Here is an 18,887-nt window from a genome sequence, read left to right as displayed (position 1 = left end):
AGTATGCTTGTGACATTGACTTGATTATAACAATGACATTAAATTTGCTGAGCTCTTCCTTAAGGCTTGGTAAAGCACTTAGCACAGATGATCTCATTTGGTCCTCACAAGCTTTAGACATTACCAGCTTTCTTATAGATGAGAAGATTAAGCCACATAGCTAGTTTCATGAAATTGGCCAGCAATGGAGCCTGGTTCAAACAGAGGTTGCAGAAGTCAAGTTGCAGCAACTCCATACCACTGTGAAACATTTGCTCTGTGCTATGAATCAAGGAATGTCCAAATACACAAATTTCAGATTTCAAAAGGTAACTGAATGTTTATTCTTAGCCCTCTCTCACTCTAAACCAGAAGCTCCTATTAATAGGGGTCTGCTCCTTGCATCTGTTCCTAATCAGACCCTGGCTTAAACCAGTTTCCTCTACAGGAAGTTCCTATCCACCATTTTCTTTCAAGGTTGACTTCTACCACACCAGAACCTACCCCACAGTAGTTTTCTCTCCATCCTCTCCCAGGCCCCATTCTGTTTTCTATGTCTGGTATTCTTCACTCTCCTCAAACACTAATGGAGTATGAGTACTCACTCTTCAAACTCTAGCCTCTGGTAGTTTCCATGACTTTTCACTTTCCAGATCCAGCCTCATCCTACGTCATTCCCCAGCCTTCTCTCTCCTCAGCAGCCAGTCCTTGGATAGATCCTTGGTTCAGTCCATAGACTGAACTTTTCTCTTTATACAGTCCTCTTATTGAGTCCATCCTTTAATGGCCCTCCCCTTAAGGCTTACAACTCTGTATCTTCAGCTCTTACTTGCCCATAAGTCTTCTCAAATTCATGCACAAAACAAAACTATCCCTGCATCCACATTCGCCTCAGTTGTCCACCATTCTTTCAATTTTCTGTGACTGGACATCTCAGAACTTGTTTCTGGCTCTACTCTGGCAACCTGTGAGCCAAATATTGCCTATAATCCTGCTACTTTTTTCTTCTAGATAGCCTGCAGATGTGTTCTATCCTCCCCATTGCCATTATCTTTTTCTTCCATAAATTTCTTGAACAGACTCAGCTGCCCTCTTTTCTTTTCCTGCACTCCTAATTCTATCAATTATGTACTGTACTTCAAAATCGCCCCTGCATCCTTACATTGCACATATAATTCCCCTAGCCAGAACCAGCCGTGTCTTTACCATCACTACCATTCATAAAATATTTACTTACTTCCCACCATGGATCCTTGACTATATGTATACAAAACTTCCTCCAGGAGCCTCTGATACAATTGTAGAAATTACACAGAACTTCTCAAGGTAATGTAAGGCATCAAATTAATAGTGCAGTTGCTAAGCCCAGAAGAAGCCTATGGAAGGTAAGATCGCAAGATTAGGAGTAGTTAGGGGAAAGGGAGATAGGAGCAGAGAGGCAAAGGAGAAAAATATTCTATGGTGAGAGTGGCATGAACAAAGATCAGAAACTTTCATGGCATTTTCAAGAAACATGAGGAGGCCAGGCTGGTGAAGATGGTGAGGAGGATAGACAGGTCATGTGAACAAACAGAACAAGAGCTCATGGGGAGTCATGAAAGGCTTTGCAACAACTGAAAAAGCCATCAAAGTGGTGTTTTAGGGTTCTGAGGGCAAGAATCTCAGAGCCAAGCACATCAGACATGCTAAATCATGCTTGCGGCTTGGTTGATATCGTACTTTTCAAGGAGGAAAGTGATCCTCCAGAGAACAGCTAAGATGGAGCTAAGGAGCATCTTGACAGAAACAAAAGACTGCATATGAAATGCCACTGACAAGAAGGACCTATGGTAGGCCACATTCCTTATTTATACCCATGGCCTTTCTGTAGACAAGGTAACAATGAGAGCAGACATTTGTGAGTGAGAAGGCCAGGTACAGAAGCTAATGTCTGTAATCTCAGCTACTCAGAAGGCAGATATCAGTAGATCATGGTTCAAAGCCAGCCTGGGCAAAAAGTTAATGAGACTCCATCTCACCCAAGACCTGTATACTGTGGCATAAACCTATCATCCCAAGTATGCAAGAGGTTAAAATTGGGAGGATCACTGATCTAGGCCAACCTGGGCAAAAAAGTTCACAAGACCTCATCCCAACAGAAAAGGCTGTGCACAGTGGTACATGCTTCTCATTCCAGCTATGCAGGAGACATAAAAAGGGCTGGGAGTGTAAAGTGGTAGAGTTCCTGCCTAACAAGCACAAGAAATACTGCTAATATTCACAATTTAAATATAGTAACAGAAGTAATAACAGAAACAGCAGTGCAAATCTCAAAGTAGCAAAAGATGCTATGCTTTTCTTATTATCTCTTACGTTTTCTCTTCAACAAAATCAGAAAACAAGAGGGCAGGACAGGTTCTGCCCTGAAGCAGGGTGGGGTGGGTGGGGTGGGGAGGAGTGGCCCAAACAATGTATACACATGTGAGTAAATGTAAAAATGATAAAATAAAAAAATAACAATAACATAACAGGAACAATAATTTCCATCTATTATGTGCGCATAATGTGCCATCAGCTGCGCTTCACACTTTCTCCAGGTTAAAATGCTGGCCATTGCTCTACTGAAATGTTATCATCTGCACTAGCAAACAGGTGACACCCTTAGAGAGCCTTACTGTCCTAACCATCCACACTCCTCTCCTAGGGCCCCTGTGTCCCCTGCCCAGGAAACTAAAAGCACAAAAGGGGGCTCTTGGACCCCTCTCCAATGTTATGATATGTGCCTCTTCTGACTGGTAAATGACCCTATTAAGTAGTATGACAACTGTCCTTGTAGGGTTGGAGGCATAGCTCAAGTGGTAGAACCCTTACCTAGCAAGTTCAAGGCCCTGAGTTCAAACCCTAGTACCACCAGAAAAAAAAAATTATCTCTGTACGTCATGCATTAGGCAACAAAACTTTCACATTAGTCTTATATTCTGGGAGAAGTGACTAAGACTCAAAGAAGTTGGTGACTTGACCAAGGTGACAGCTCTTGAGTGGCTGAGCATAGATATTATCTGACTTGAGTCTGAGCCTGTTGGATCTCCTTGAAGGACAGATTTTACACTGGAGATTGTGAGACCTGCAGATGAATAGACTGGCCACGAAATCAATCAACAAAGGAAATACAATTTCCAGAATTTCCTGTCTTAGTATGTCAGAGAAATAAGACTGTCAGGGTTCTTAGTTCACAATCCATAAAAATGTTGAGCAAAATGCTGTGTTTCTGAAGACAGTAACATTTCCTTCAGTGGTGACATTTAGACTGGACTGTTACATCTTTATCTAGCAGAAAAACTCAAGTTCTTTTCTTCCATCCTTAAGTCTAACTGATCCCATCCCAGATGCCATGGTTATTTGCCTCTAGCTTCCAAAACAAAAGTAAATGGCAATGCCATCTGTCACAGACCGCCATATGAGAAGGTCGTCAGCCTCCCGCATTGTCTCTGCTCTCCAAGTTAAAAGTTAACAAAACAGAAAGAGGTTTATTTAGTAAAAACTCCTGCGCTTCTTCTGGTTACAAAAGAAGGGTCAGAAAACAGAACTCAATTTAGGTTGTAATGTACGACTAAGAATTTAACCAAGAAGTTAGAAAAAGCATAACAAAGGCTTAAGGGAAAATAAAAAGGACTTAACATGGGGGATAATAGCAGAAAATAAGGAATTTTAAAAGAGACATAAATAGATCCAACAGCAGTTCATACATAGAAAATAGATGGAAAAATGTTAAATGTGTAGACAAATACTTATTCTCATTGTTTCAATAGGTCAATAAGGAAAATACTCAGTAGGCATAAGAGCATTTCAAAGGACCTCAAAAGGCACTGGAGAAAGTACAGCATTTATTCTTGTTTTATGAGATAGATGATAATGTATATGCACAAAGAAATATCCAGATGGATATTCATCAAAATGTTAACAGTATTTTTCTCTGGATGACAGAACTTGAAGCAATTTTTCTTTCTTCTTCATATATCTCTATATATCTTGAATTGTTTACAATGAACATTATCATTTTTATAGTCAGAATAAAAACTCTAAAGCCATTTTCATTTTTCTGACTGCCTCAAACATAATTAAATGTGAAATATGATAATACATGAAATGTACATAAAAATGTGAATCGAATCATTGTTGTATTTGTTTTATGAAAATATAAACATCACACATTTTGTATCACAATAGATAATAAGAAGACAGATCTCATGAAATTACCTAGTATTTTCCTATGAGATTACTCCCAAAGAATGGTCACTGTTATTCCACAGTGAATCCATCCCAATGCATGGGTGAATCCATTGGTGAGACAAAATTGATCCAGAGATCCCATCCAGGGGATAACCCCTCCTCAGAGGCCAGACTACTACAGTTTAACTTTTAGACCTCTAATGTCTCCATGCTAGAACCTAAAACAAAGTCTAATGAATACCATTGGTTTCATTTAGAACAATTCTGCTTGCAGAATTTTCAGTGTCCTCCAAAGGCCTGTGTTAATGTTGAGAGCTTGATCCTCAGAGTAGGACTACTGAGAGGCGGTGAAACCTGTAAGAGGTAGAGCCTAGTGGGAGGTCTTTAGTCCATTGCAGACATGCCCTTGAAGGAAATTTTAAGACTCTCTTCTCTTCCTTTTTCTGTCTACTTTCCAGCAATGAAGTGAGCATTTTTGCTCCACCTTGTACTCCAGCCATGATATGGTGCCTCACCACAGGCCCAAAGCAACAGGCCAACCAATCATGGACTTAAACCTCCAAAACTGTGAACCAAAATAACCCTTTTTCTTTATAGTTGATTATATTATGTATTTGTTATGGTAATGGAAGGCTATTTAACACAAAATCCTACAAAACTGAAGACCAGTGGATATACTTGAGGGAGCTTAAACTACTTTTAATGCTCAGACTTAGGAAAAATACTCCATCTCAAGTTTTAAATGTGTCTTTTAGTCAGTAAGGGAAAGTGCTCAAGGCAGGCATCTATAAATTCATGTGCATAAATTCCTTCCTTATACAGGATGATGGAAGTAGACATGTAACCAGACCTGGCCAATCATACACACAATGTGTGCATCAAAGAAAGAAGTAGACAAGTGTCCAAACAGGACTCATCAGGGTCTCCCCAAGAAAACAGAATAGGAAGACTCTGTGACACTGGAGTGAGCCCATCTTGCCACCACTGGGAGAGCAGGTGCCTATGTATGACACAAGGCAAAGCAAGCAGAGTTGAGAAATACAGAGACACAAGATCCCCACCATCCTAAGGTTATTGTTCTTACCCTCCAACTCCATTGTTGCCAGTTTGAGTTATGTCTCCTGCATTTACAACTGCTAGTGCTCAATAACTATTAGCTATTAATTTTATATTATCCATTCCCAATTGTTCACTTGAATTCCAATTTTGAGAAGATATCTTTATAACACTAGATTCTTCGCTCCTGGTATGTAGGCATCATGTCTCTTTGTCTTTATATTCTTGGTGCCTATCATGATATACTTGCTTTGAATGAATGAATGATACAAACATATTGAAAAACAAAAACCCTCTGGTCAATTTCATCACTGATGACAAGCAGTCAATCCATGTGTTCTTCCATGAAATGATGAAATTTTATAAAAACAGTCATGATAATTCTTTCAAGATACATACAGGCTAAGTAAAGGAATGAAAACTCGTGAAACCAATGAGTAGAAAACCTGAGTAGCTTCCCAGAACCTCCGTTTTCAACAGTTGTCAGGTAGAGCTGGAAGGAGTGGGCAGGGGCCAAGGTTCCAATAAAGCCAGAGGAGGCACACTCACAAGCGAGCTCTGTCTGGGAGGCTTGGCAAAATTCTCTGGTTTCAGTTCAACCTCAAACTGGTAGTCCTGGAAATGAATTTGGCCCATAGAAATATGTTGTTTGGTCTGCACTCTGTTTCTTTAAAACTCTTTTAGAACTTTGCATTTGAATGTCATGAGCTGAGAATAATACTGGCTGCAGCAGGTACTTTTCTAAGTGCTTTGCATATTTGAATCCATTAATCCTCTAGGGAACATTTGTTGAGTGCTTACAATATGCTGAGTACTATTTCAAGCACTTTATGTGTATTAACTCGTGGAATGCGTTAACAACCCAGTCTCCACCTTACCTATGAGAAAACCGAAGCAGAAAGAACTGAGTAGTTTGCCTGACTGAGGTCCTGCAAATAGGAACTGACAAAGCCAGCACTTAAATGCGGGCATTCTGAGTTTGGCCAGTTAGCCATAATGCTGCAATTGTCTCTCCTTCTCCTCTTACACTCAGCCACATCCATACTTTGGCATTTCTTGCTCTGTCCTTTTCAGTATGGAGGTACGTTAGCCACGGTCAGCATAATAGTGTAACTGGGTCACTGATGTGACAACATGTCTGTCCTCTGTTAGGTTTTAAGCAGACTCTTTGGAGTGGGCAGGTCATAGGTCCTCCCCATAGTAAGCAAACTCAGTGTACATACTCATGACCACAGCAGCAGAGGCAGAGCCACCTCTGTCACTGACCTCTGACATCTCATAATTCTAAAACAGTCACCATCCTACTGGCACTTAAAATGCATACGCCTTGCACAAATAACAAGAGAAAAAAATAAATGGGATTCCATCAAAATTAAAGGCTTGTGCACATCAAAAGAATGACACAACAATTCACAGGATGGGAGAAAATATTTGTAAATTCTGTATCTGATAAGAAATTAACATAAAGAACTCTTATGGGCTGGGTGCCAGTGGCTCACGCCTGTAATCCTAGCTACTCAAGAGGCAGAGATCAAGAGGATCAAGATTCAAAGCCAGTCTGGGCAAGTAGGTCTGGAGACCCTATCTTAAAAATACTCTTCACTAAAAAGGACTAGTGAAGTAGCTCAAGCAGTAAGAGTACCTGCCTAGCAAATGTGAGGCCGTGAGTTCAAACCTCAGTTCTCCCACAAAACAAAAAAAAGAACTCCTATGACTCAAGAACAAAAAAAAAAAAATAGAGCAAGGGACCTAAATAGATATTTCTCCAGAGGAGGTACACAAATGGCCAATGAGCACGTGAAAAGATGATCAGCATCACTAGTTATTAGGGAACTGCCAAACAGAATCACAATGAGATACCTCTCTGTACTCAGCAAGATAATTATCATAAAAAAATTTTAACCTAACAAGTATAGGAAAGGCGTAGAGAAATTGGAATACTTGTGCATTGCTAGTGGAGATGGAAAATGGTGCATTGGTGGAAAACAATTTGGTGGTTCCTCAAAAGTGTAAAAAAGAATGGCTGTACAATCCAGCAATTCCACTTTGAAACTTATGTGTATCCCAAAGAATTGAAAGCAAGAACTCAAACAGATACTTGTATGCCAGTGTATATGAGAGCATTACTCATAATGGCCAAAAGGTAGAATCTTGTCAAAAGTCAACTCAAATAAACAAAGGCATGGAAAAGCAAAATGTGATGTATACATGAAATTGACTATTATTCACCTTTAAAAGGAACGAAATTCTGAAACATGCTACAATATAGCTGAACTTTGAAAACAGAATGCTAAAAGGTTGTCTAACAATAAGCTAAACACAAAAGGACAAATATTGTATGATTCCACAGGACAAATATCGTATGGTTCCACTTATTCAAGGTACCTAGAATAGTCAAAATCATAGACAGGAAGTAAAATAAAGGTTACCAGCAGCTAAAGGGAGGTGAAACTGCGAGTTACCATTTATGGGTATAGAGTTTCTGTTTGGGATGATGAAAAAGTTCTGGAAATGATTAATGACACTTGTGTAACATTGTGACTATGTTTCATGCTACTGAATTGTATACCCAAAAATGATTAAAGTGACAAATTTTATGTTATACATGTTTTAGTACAATAAAAAATAAGCATAAGAAAGATGATAAAGTTACACAGAAAATGAAAAGATCCTTGCCCATTCAAAATCAAATAGTGGATTTGGAAAGTCATTGGGCAAATAGGAAGAAAAGAATCTATCCAGTCACCAAAAGGACAGGGGGAAAAATACATTTAGGCAAAAAAAGAAGTAAATCTGACATGTACAAAGAAATGTAAAAAGTTTATTTTTTATTTTTTGTGATGCAGGGGATCAAACCCAGGGCCTTGGGCATGTCAGGCAAGTGTTCTACCACTGAGCTACATACCCACCCTGGGTTTTTCAAGACAAGGTCTCATTATAGCCAAGGCTTGCCAGTGAACCTGTGATCCTTCTGCCACAGCCTCCTGAGTAACAGGAGTTACTCAGGCACCAGTGGCCCACACTTATAATACTAGCTACTTAGGAGACAGAGATCAGGACAGAGGTTGAAAGCCAGCCTGGGCAAATAGTTTGTAAGCCCCTATCTCAAAAAACCCATCACAAAAATGGGTGCAATGGCAGTGATGTAACCAATGTATGACATAAGCCTAATCAAAATTGTCACTATGTATCTTCCCCTTTATAGTGACTACATCCTAATAAAAAAATTTATAGTAAAAAAAAAAAAAAAGGCTGGTGGAGTGGCTCAATGTGTAGGCCCTGAGTTCAAACCCCAGTGCTGCCAAAAAAAAGTTTCAGAAAGAATTAAATACAATAATGCTTATCAATAGGATATATGTTCACAAAGACATTTTTCCCAGATCATAAAATAAGTTAAAATAAGTGTACAGAGCTAGGTTTGTGGCTCAAGTGGTAGAGCACCTGCCTAGCAAGTGCAAGGCCCTGAGTTCAAACCCCAGAACAGCCACACACACAAAAAAAAAAAAAACTCTCAAATTTCAGCTACTAAACATTGTAGTAATAAAGTGAGTCTGACTGAAGAATAGAACACCAAAATCTTAATTATAGCAAATTCTGACACCAAAATCTTAATTATAGCAAATTCTTATTGGCAGTACCTGCAATGTCCTTGGGGAGCTTTCATTTTTTTTCCAATGGAATTTCAGAAAAAATTTAAATTATCCATTAGAGACTAGCATATTTTAAATAAAATGGTCTGCAAACTCCACAATTATAAAGCAAGATCATGGAGTTACAAATTTCTCTGAAATTCTTTGACTTTTTGTGTGTGAGTGGTGGCACTGGGGTTTGAACTCAGGGCCTCACTCTTGCTAGGCAGGAACTCTACCACTTGAGCCACTCTACCAGCCCTAGTTCTCTGACTCTTCTATTGAAGCATTTTGGGTTTTCCAAACCTTTAACTTGGTCCACATTAGGTTAATAGGGGCTATGAGAATCCTAACACTATAGGAATATTGTTTTATTGAAGAAGAAACTAGATGCAACCCCAGGATGTGCCATTAAGTTTTGCTGGGTGACCTTGGACAAATCACTCAACCTCTCTGAGCACCAGTTTCTTATTGTGAAATAGAGAAATTACAAGAGGGAAAATGCCTCTGAGTTCTCTTTGACACACTGTGAATCACATTTTAGTCTTTCTTTTCTTTCAGTGGTATTTTTTGCTTCTCTTTACCAAATATGTCAGTGTCCAAATTGAAAGATGAAGCTGCATAAACCTCCTCTAATGTATGACATTCATTCAATCCCTCCAAACTTCTCTCTTCTTATGTGCAAGCTGCCTGCACACTAAGAGGATCAGAGGAACTTCGATCCTCTCTTTTGTTTCTTGTACACACCACTTTAAGCCATAAAGAATTTAAGATTGTCTATTTTCACTTCCAAAAAATTTCAAAATCCTCTTGCACATTACCATGTATAATCTTATTTCAGATCAAATTCTTTTGCCAAAAAAAAGTCCATGCTTAATAATGCTTACTCCCCTTAATGCTTTCCTCCATGAAGCAGGAGAGTAACACATGTATAAGGAAAAGTGCTAAAGGCAGACTGGATGTGGGTGAGTTCCAGCAAACCGCTGTCCCTTCTCTCCTGGCTGCATGGCCAGTCACCAAAATGCACTGCAGAGCTGCTCACTCCTCATCATCTCATCTGAGAATGAATTCATTTCTGCCTCAAGTCATTTGGGAAAAACTCCACATTCCATTCAACAACAGCTTGAGAATAGAATTGAGAGGAGTAGAGAAGCAAGAAAGAAGACCTAAAAATTAAAATAATCTTTCTTCAGTCTAAATGCAAAAGGGCAGCTCTCTGCTTTTCAGTGCACAGTCTATGCAAGGAAGATTTTTCTTTTCTGCATTAAGTAATGAAGTCCTCCAATAACATTAATCTCTATAATGTAAGCATATACAGAAACGTCACACGGATCCCTCCTGTACAACTAATAAAGAATCATCTGTCTTTAGTTGGGAGGGCAACATCAAACTCCACCACTGGCCACTTTCCACTGACACAATCTCAAATCCTGGCTGGGTTGTTAGCACAAGGACTGATATGTGCATGTCCGGTTGGAATCTTCTTAATATAGAAAGGAACCTGTATTTTACAGAATTTTAAAAATAGGAAGACCCTACATTTTAATAGGTGTCCATTATACCAGACCTTAAATTAAGAGCCCAACGTCACAGGGAATCAGTAATGCTGGGCTAACACCAGCAGATGGATTCTATCTATCTAGGTGATTATCTAGGAAAGCAGCTGGGGTCAGTCCCCATAGGACACAACCCTGCACAGACTCTAACTTGGATCCAATCCCACCCTACTCCTGTGTTTCTAGCAGAATTGTCTGAAATCCTATCAAAGTAAAATTTTGAAAAAAGTAAAAACATAACTCATACAAATACAAAATGAATAAATGCAAAAGGTGATTAATGAAGGAACCAACAAGATGAGAAGGTCCTTTCAAACATGTTTTGTGGATCTGAGTCTTCTTAAGCATTTGGAACAACTCTAGAAGGTTTCAGGTTACATCTGAAAGTGGATAATGAGGGCCACTAGGCCCTGAGTTCAAACCCCAGTACAACCAAAAAACAAACAAACAAAAGTGGATAATGAGCACAGAGCAGTAAGTCATAACCTTTGTATTAACTTTTTCTACTAAACAAATTCCTTGAAAAATCTACATGTTAACATGGAACTTCACTACATTTGGAAACTTTAATTAACAGGAATCAGTGGGTTGAACAAAGTTTATTCTCCTGCCTCAGTAAGAAAGTACTCCTTGGATAGACCTGCTAAACCATGTCCCCATATGTCTTTTTGGGGGCTGCTGGGGCTCAACCCCAGGACCTTGTATATGCTAAGCCCACCCTCTTCCATTGAGCTACACCTCCAACCTTCCTCATGATTTTAAAGGACATATTACTCGGTTTTTGTTCTATTTCCAAGTTGTAAATAACTTTTCTTAACTCCTTGATGTTTACTTTTGTAATAGAAGTCAGGTAAATCTCATTAATGACAGAAGCTGGAGAAATACCTTTCTTAAATTTTTGAAACCTGGACTGTCCATACAAACTGTTGGCATTGGTCTTGACCTGTTAGCAAGAGGAATGGTGTGTGAGGAAAGAAAGAAATTCCTGTTTGAAAGGTCATACAGATGGCAATGTGGGACAGCTAACCCCTGCTGACCTCAGCCATCTGCCAGCCTGCCAGGCCCTGCTGACTGTCACACAGAAGTCGGGTGTTTTCTCTTTGAGCCAAATGCACTGCCTGACTGTAGTTTCTCAAGAGGGAATTAGAAATCCATTTCCTATAGAAAAGCACTTCCTCATATGGATGAGGACAAAGACTAACCTTTAGTGTGCCACAGAAAACAGCTTCAAGGAGACAGGCATGGTGGCTCATGCCTGTAATTCCAGCTACTCAGGAGGCAGAGATTTGAGGCCAGACCCAGCAAAAAGTTAGTGAGATCCCATCTCAACAAATAAGCCAAATGACCCAGGCATTGTGGTTCACACAGAAAATCCCAGCTACATAGGAGGCAAAGGTTGAAGAATTGCAGTCTGAGATGGGCCCAGGCAGAAACTCAATATCCTATCTGAAAATAACTAACTAATGCAAAAAGGGCTGGGGGTGTGGCTCAAGTGCTAGAGCAAAGTGCAAAGCTCTGAGTTCAAACCTCAGTACTGCTAAAATTTTTTTAAATTTTTTTAATTTCCAAACTTATTTATATAAAAGAAAGAAAACATCTTCAAGATCCCATGCTACAACAGTTGGTATGGCCCTTCAAGAAAGACCTTCTAGAAGATGCAGGTGATGAAGACAGCTCCACACAAGACCAAGAGTTATTAACAACCTCACCTGCCTCTAGAAGGACCCCGCTTCTCACAGTGAACATTCATAAAAACCAAAACAATTCCCTTCCTCGATTTTAGGTGTCATACACACTGTTTTGCATATGGGGGTCAGGGTAGAGACTTACCACCTACTAAGAATGAGCAAAGGATCAGTAAGAGACATTTTTACCCAAAGACTCTGAGTTGTAGACCCTAGAAAAACAAGGTTAAGAACAAGCATGACTGCAAGTAGTCAAGGATATAAAATGGGCATCAGTCCAGATCAGTGGTTTGAATGAATTCTCCCAAAGATGGTACCTGGAAATAACAAGTGTTGGCGAGGATGTGGAGAAACTGGAAGCCTTGCACATGGCTAGTGAATTTAAAGTGGTGCAGACATCTGTTCAGACATTTCTGAAGAAGTCAAACATTGAATTACCGTATAACCAAGTCATCCCACCTCTATGTATTCGACAAATCCTTGCACTATTTACAATAGCGCATCAATGGGGATAAACCAAATCCCCATGGACAGAGAAGTGCAGAGACAGACTGTGATATACACGTGTAATTTAATAGAATATTAACCGACCCTAAAAAAGCAATAAGGCATGGATACATGCTACAACATGGATGCACCTCAAAAACATTACTCTAAGTGAAAGAACCCAGACACCAAAGGTCACAGTTTTATCTCATTTATGTGAAATACAAGAGAAGTGTAAATCCACAGATAAAGATGCAGATTGGTGGCTGCCTGGGCTGGGAGGGGGGAAATAGGGAGCAAGTGGGTGGGTGCAGGGTTTTACACTGAGATGATGAAATGTCTTGATTGCACAACAGTGTAAACATCCTAAATGCTGCTGAGTCATGCACTTGACAATAGTTAATTTTATGTTATGTGAATTTCACCTCAATTTTTAAAAAGTGAGACAGGAAATATCAGCAAGGACAATAATGTAAGTTTCAAACTGTAAAGACCCATGTTTGTACACTGGTCTTTGACATGTGAAACGTCCAAAATAAGCTGAAGCTTGAACAGAAAAAGGAGCAAGAAACACAAAGAAATATAAAATTTATAGAAACAACCAAAAAAGGTCCACAAAATGCATTGATTTTTTTTTCTAGGATTATGTCATCATTCTTGTCCTAGGATGAATTACCTCCTCTAAAAATAGAAGAGAATGTTTTTTAAAGTTCTCAATACTAAGAAAGAAATATTGAAGAATCGGGATTCACAGATTGAAACCTTGACCCAAAGATCAGAGCTGAAACAAACTCTTTCCCCCACCACCTCACAGAGCAAAGCTGGGATTAGCACGGCAGGGGTTGAGGGGACTGTGCTTTCTGCAATAGAAGCCCCAACTGTGTTCTCTGTGGTTTTCTTTTTTTCTCTTGAATCACATAACTAAAATGTTTCCAAGCCTGTAGCAAATCAATGTCTGCCACCCCCTCCTCAGCTTCTCAGCATTCACGGCTAAGGAAAATCAAGTTAAATTTAACATCCCTAGAGCAACCATAAATGGAAATACCCCTCATGTGCAGCTTAGAGTCAGTAAAAGAAGAGGCGTGCACCACCTTGGTCCTGAACAGGTGACTTAAAAGACTGTGTACGCAACCTGAATGTCATCTGGGGTCACCACTTCCTTTGAGCATCAAACCAAAGGCCCTGAACCCCTGACCCAGGTGCTTTCTTCCATTTCATTCCTTCCAGTCCTTGTTTCCACTATCAAAAACCAATCCGTTCATTTCCCTAAGCAAAGACCATTCTCTCCTAAAGTCAGCTGTTAAAATAACTATTTTTTTAACCCAATTGCATATATAACTTCTTTTGAACTTACAGGTGCATTCCCTTTTTGTCCTCATCCATATGACAGTTACCGCCATGGTCACTTCCTTTTGGAACCTCCTCAAAAGCAGGGTCTGAGATAGATGCCCTGTAGATGTCTCAGTTCAAGTTCATAATTTAGGTAAGTGACAGTCAAGAGCTTCCTGCTCTAGAGGCTACCACCATCTGAATGTCAGACCCTAATCCATTGTTACTTATTTTTGCTAAAAGGGGCCACTTGTCATCATTAAATTTTCAAACTTGTAGTCCCTAAAATACAATTTTTTTATAAATGTGGGCTTGGGTCATTATTTTAGCCACTAAGAGCATCTTATGTAGCTGGATGCCTAAAATGTCATGCCAGAAAGGAACTCTGTCCCCTAATTAATTTCAAATAAGGTGGACATTGAGGTTTGAAGATTTATATTCAAGTCCTGCCATTTCTTACTCTATGTGTGGTCTGGGGCACTGCATTTAACCCTCCTGGACCTCAGCTTATTCATTTATAAAATGAACGTAACAGTGAACACCTATCTCCCAAAGTCATTATAAGGGAGGAAAAATTAAAATATTGAAAAATACATATTTTATAGGTACAGTATGGGGGGATACTTGTGGGAGAGGGAGAGTGAACAAAAGAGATTAAGGTGAGGGAATATGGTTGATGGACTTTGTATACTTATACAAAATAGAACAAAGAAACTTCTTGCAATAGCTTTAAGTGGGGTGGGGAAGGAGTTGAGGGGGAGAGATGGTGGGGTGAGCTAACCAATGTACAACATAAGCCTAATCAGAATTGTCACGATGAATCCCCCCGTTCAATGAATATATTCTAATTTTAAAAAGGTAATGAATTTAAAAAAAGGAAATACACATCTTAGTTATAGCACATTTTTTGTTGGTAGTGGTGGTGGGTTTTTTGTTGTTTTTTTTTTTTTTTTTTTTTTTTTGCAGTACTGGGGCTTGAATTCAAGGCCTTCACCTTGAGCCACTCCAGCCCTATTTTTGTGAAGGGTTTTTCAAGATAGGGTCTCGTGGAACTATTTGCCCAAGCTGGCTTCGAACCATGATCCTCCTGATCTCTGCCTCTTGAGTAGCTAAGACTACAGGCATGAGCTACCAGTGCCCAGTGTACTAACTAGGCCCCACCTTGCTTAGCTCCGAGATCAGGCAAGATCGGGTGTGTTCAGGGTGGTATAGCTGTAGACCACTTTCTGTTCTAAGAGTACAATGTTATCTATTGGTCTTTCCCAAAAGAGGCAAGGTAATCACTCTTCTCTCATGGACAAGGACCAGTTTCCAGTCACAAGTGGACCACTGTTAACATTTTTGGGCACCTAATTTTAAGGAACATCTCATGCCCTGATCTTTCTTTTCTGAACATCCATAAGGTTAAAAGTGATTCATGAATCAGAGGGCCTGACCTAAAGTCCTACCAGAATTTATTCCCTTTCCAACATCCCAGAAATCCTCTGCATGGGTATACCTGGAAACTCACTCTATCTCCAAACTGCCCATGTCATTTTTGGGGTAGCCTGTGGCTGTCATCCCCACTGGTTCTGTTTCCTTCCTGTGAGTTATCCAACATAAGTACATTCGTGCACACACACACACACACACACACATTTTCTACATGTTAAGCCCTCCAGACATGCATGTGGTGCTAAACAGCTCCACTTTCTTAAAACCAGAGGCTTCATATAAAGCCCCTTCATAAGAACTCAAGTAGAATCTACTCAGTGGAAAGGCCATACTGGGCAGAAGAGTGCAAAGAAAGACTAGGAGATAAGGTCTTTTCTTTGTCCTTCTAACTCTGCCCCCTCATCCCCTGTCACTCTGTGCTCCTGAGAGTCTTCAAAGACATGGCATTGGCTTTCTTCAAACATTTCCTAAGTTTCATGGGCGTTAGTGACCTTTCAGTAAAGACCTAATTAAGAATGTATGCTTTAGGGGCTGATGGAGTGGCTCAAGTGGCAGAGCACCTGCCTAGCAAGTGAGGCCCTGAGTACAAACCCAAGTACCAGCAAAAAAAAAAAAAAAAAAGAAGAGAAGAATGTATGCTTTCCACGTGTCTTTAGGAAGTGAGAAGGGAGACAAAGTATGAGCACTAAGTACTGCTGTCAAGCTCTATGCTGTCGATTTTTCATCCACTACATTATTTAAATAAATAACAAACATAAAGGGCATTCTAATTCTATTTTCCATTTCAAAGGAGAAGAAACAGAAGCTCAGGGAAGTCTAGCGGCTTTCCCTTAAAAGTCAGGATATGAATTCAGGATGTCCTAGATAAAGTTCCATGGCTTTCTTCTGTACTAGACATGTCTTCAGGGTAGGGGAGAAGTGTGCTCAAGGACTTAGCCCCAGAATACACTATTGACTCACCTTCAGCCTACAACCACTCACCCTGACTAGGCTCCACGAAACTAACACAGGAATAAAATATCTTCCTAGACAAGGGCTTGGCAAGGTATAGCCAATCACCAAACCTGATCACTGTCTGTTTTTGAAAGCCACTCCCACTTATTTACATAGCATCTATGACTATACACCATGGTACTTTTCACAATCCCATGACAGAGCTGAATAGTTGTAACCAAGACTATATAACTACAAAACATGAAGTATTTACCAGACGACCCATTAAAGAAAAGATACGTCATTTCCTATCCTAGATCCACATCAAGCTGGAGAATAACTCATTACTCCATGGGAAATTCAAAAACCACTATGTAAGAGGAGCAGAGGAATCTTAATGTTTCTGCCAATAAATGTTTCTTAAATACATGTCTAGGGGTTGCTTTGTTTCCACATTAACCATGATCTACTTTCCTAGGATAGCCATTCCCATCTCAGAACTACCATAGTACCAGTTTCAATTGCTTTCCTCATTTGGTAATTCCTCAGCTGTCGTAAAAGCTGGTGTATGGACAGTGGTTCCCATTTTCCCAGCATCCAGGGATGTTACCTGTTCCATGTGTTCAGCTTTAACAGAACTCCCGGTCGAAATACCCGGCTCCTTCCTCAACTAAAAACAACTTGAGATTCAACAGCCTCAGACTCCTTCCCCACAATTTCACATTGTGAGTACAATGAACTCACAGAAATTTCCTGAAAGCTGATTGTATACTCCAGCCATCCCCTTCCAAGACACTTGGTTTCTATTGTTCTGAAAATTGTCCTTTTCAAGTTCTTCAATTCTTTCATCCTGTAAATTCCTTTTTAAATTAAGGTGGCCAACCAGAGGTTGTCACTTATAACCAGGCCCAGCTGATACAGTGGGTCCAGAAAAGCCTGCAAGGTAAGAAAATTTGACCCTAAGTACTTTGATTCCTTCTGAACAAATTAGGATCAGAGGAAGAAGTATACTTTGTTGACTGAAAGTATAAAACCCTAAAAATTCAACTTTTAAGTGCAGAAACGTACATTATAAAGAGAATAGCAATGTCATTGCAGATTTAAAATTAGTACCAATGGTTAATGTTCAGTGAATTCTTATTGCTAACGTGGCTTTACTTCTCTAGGACTGTTATCTTTTTTCTCTGTGACAACATGGACCTTTAGCATTGAGTACCATTAGGTTACCTCTCTGTGACTTCCACATAGGGACATTTGCCAGTCTATGTTGGCAAAGGTACAGGCTAGACTTCTTAATGTCTCTACTACATAACTGACAAAGTTCAGCTTGCTACTTGGGATCTGTGACCTTCACACCAGAGGGTGTTGGGAAAATCTAGGAGCCAGAAACTAGTGAAAACAACACAAACACTCCAGGCCTCAGAAGACTCACCCACAGCCTCTAGTTTCAACACCAGAATGTCTACCATGCAGGGAGAAAGCAACGGGTTCCCAAAGGACAGAGAAAATGAAATATATTCCTGCACAAATAGAGCTATAGAAGGGACCCTCACAATCCTTTAGTCTGTCAGCTTTCCATGAAGGAATCTTCTTTGTGAAACCTCTGACAAATGGATGTCCCTAAAGACATCCAGCTGGATACCTTCAGTGATAGTGAACTCATTACCTTTTGAGCAGCTCACTTCATAACTAGACTAGTACTAGCTAGACATCCAACTGCTCTAATTTGAATGAAACTCCACAAAGGCTTCCCTCTTCCCTGTGGCCATTCCGTGCATCCATTTTGGTCACAGCTATCACATCCCATCTAAGTCATCTTGACCCCTAACATCTCCAGCTGTGCCAAATCATTATTTCTATGACATACATGTGACTTTTATTTTCCTGCCTATAGAAAATATATTAATCAGTTCCTGGCAGGAAACAGATAATGTATTCAAATTTGGTAACTTGAGGATAGTTTAATAAAGGAACCATTTGCAAAAGTATAGGCAGAGTAAGGAGATTAAACAAAGCAGAGCGATTAAACAATACCCATGACCATTGACACGCTAGGCTTAAAGAGGCAAAAAAGATAGTTAGCAGCAGTAAATTTAGTCTCTCTCTCTCTCTCTCTCTCTCTCTCTCTCTCTCTCTCTCTCTTTCTCTCTCTCTCTTCCTCATGATGCTACACTGCTGGAGCTCTCCATTGGCCAAATCCCATTAGAAGCCTGAGGAAAGGAAGCCCCTCACTGCAAATTGATTCCTAGCACACAGAGAAGAGTGGTGAGTAGATCTGAGAGGAAATGAAAACTATCCCCCATAAAAAACATTTCATCTTTGTCACCCGGCGGGCATTCTGGTAACAATACTCAATTTTCTTGTAAGTCTTTTCCACCACTCTCTTGCTATGTTGATTTCATCTCTGACTTCAGAAGTCATGTGACTCAAACCTGACCAGTCAGAGCATCACAAGCCTCTAATCACAGTGATTGGCTCAAAGATAATATATAACCCAATTAGAATTGATGAGAAGCAACCTCTGTACTCTTGCCAAAAGAGGCAGGATCTCCTCTCCTCTGAATTGGAGGGTAATAGCCTGGAGCTGCTGG

At 39.9% G+C, this 18,887-nt stretch overlaps 1 long non-coding RNA gene across 2 annotated transcripts in view; it reads right to left on the bottom strand.

Moving 5' to 3' along the window:
• Positions 1-18,887, bottom strand: part of LOC141424803 (uncharacterized) — a 52,317-nt gene that overhangs the window by 19,955 nt on the left and 13,475 nt on the right. Inside the window, exon 1 of one of the 2 annotated variants that reach the window (XR_012449722.1) lies at positions 11,632-14,810. The exons of the other annotated variant lie outside the window; for it this stretch is intronic. This is a non-coding gene — a long non-coding RNA (uncharacterized lncRNA). Of the gene's footprint in view, positions 1-11,631; positions 14,811-18,887 lie in introns of those variants that run through there. 2 annotated transcript variants of the gene reach the window in all.

The sequence above is a fragment of the Castor canadensis genome, chromosome 7, assembly GCF_047511655.1.
Source record: "Castor canadensis chromosome 7, mCasCan1.hap1v2, whole genome shotgun sequence".
NCBI lineage: Eukaryota > Metazoa > Chordata > Mammalia > Rodentia > Castoridae > Castor > Castor canadensis.
Note: the sequence above shows the minus strand (reverse complement) of the source record. Positions and strands in the feature narration are given on the sequence as shown.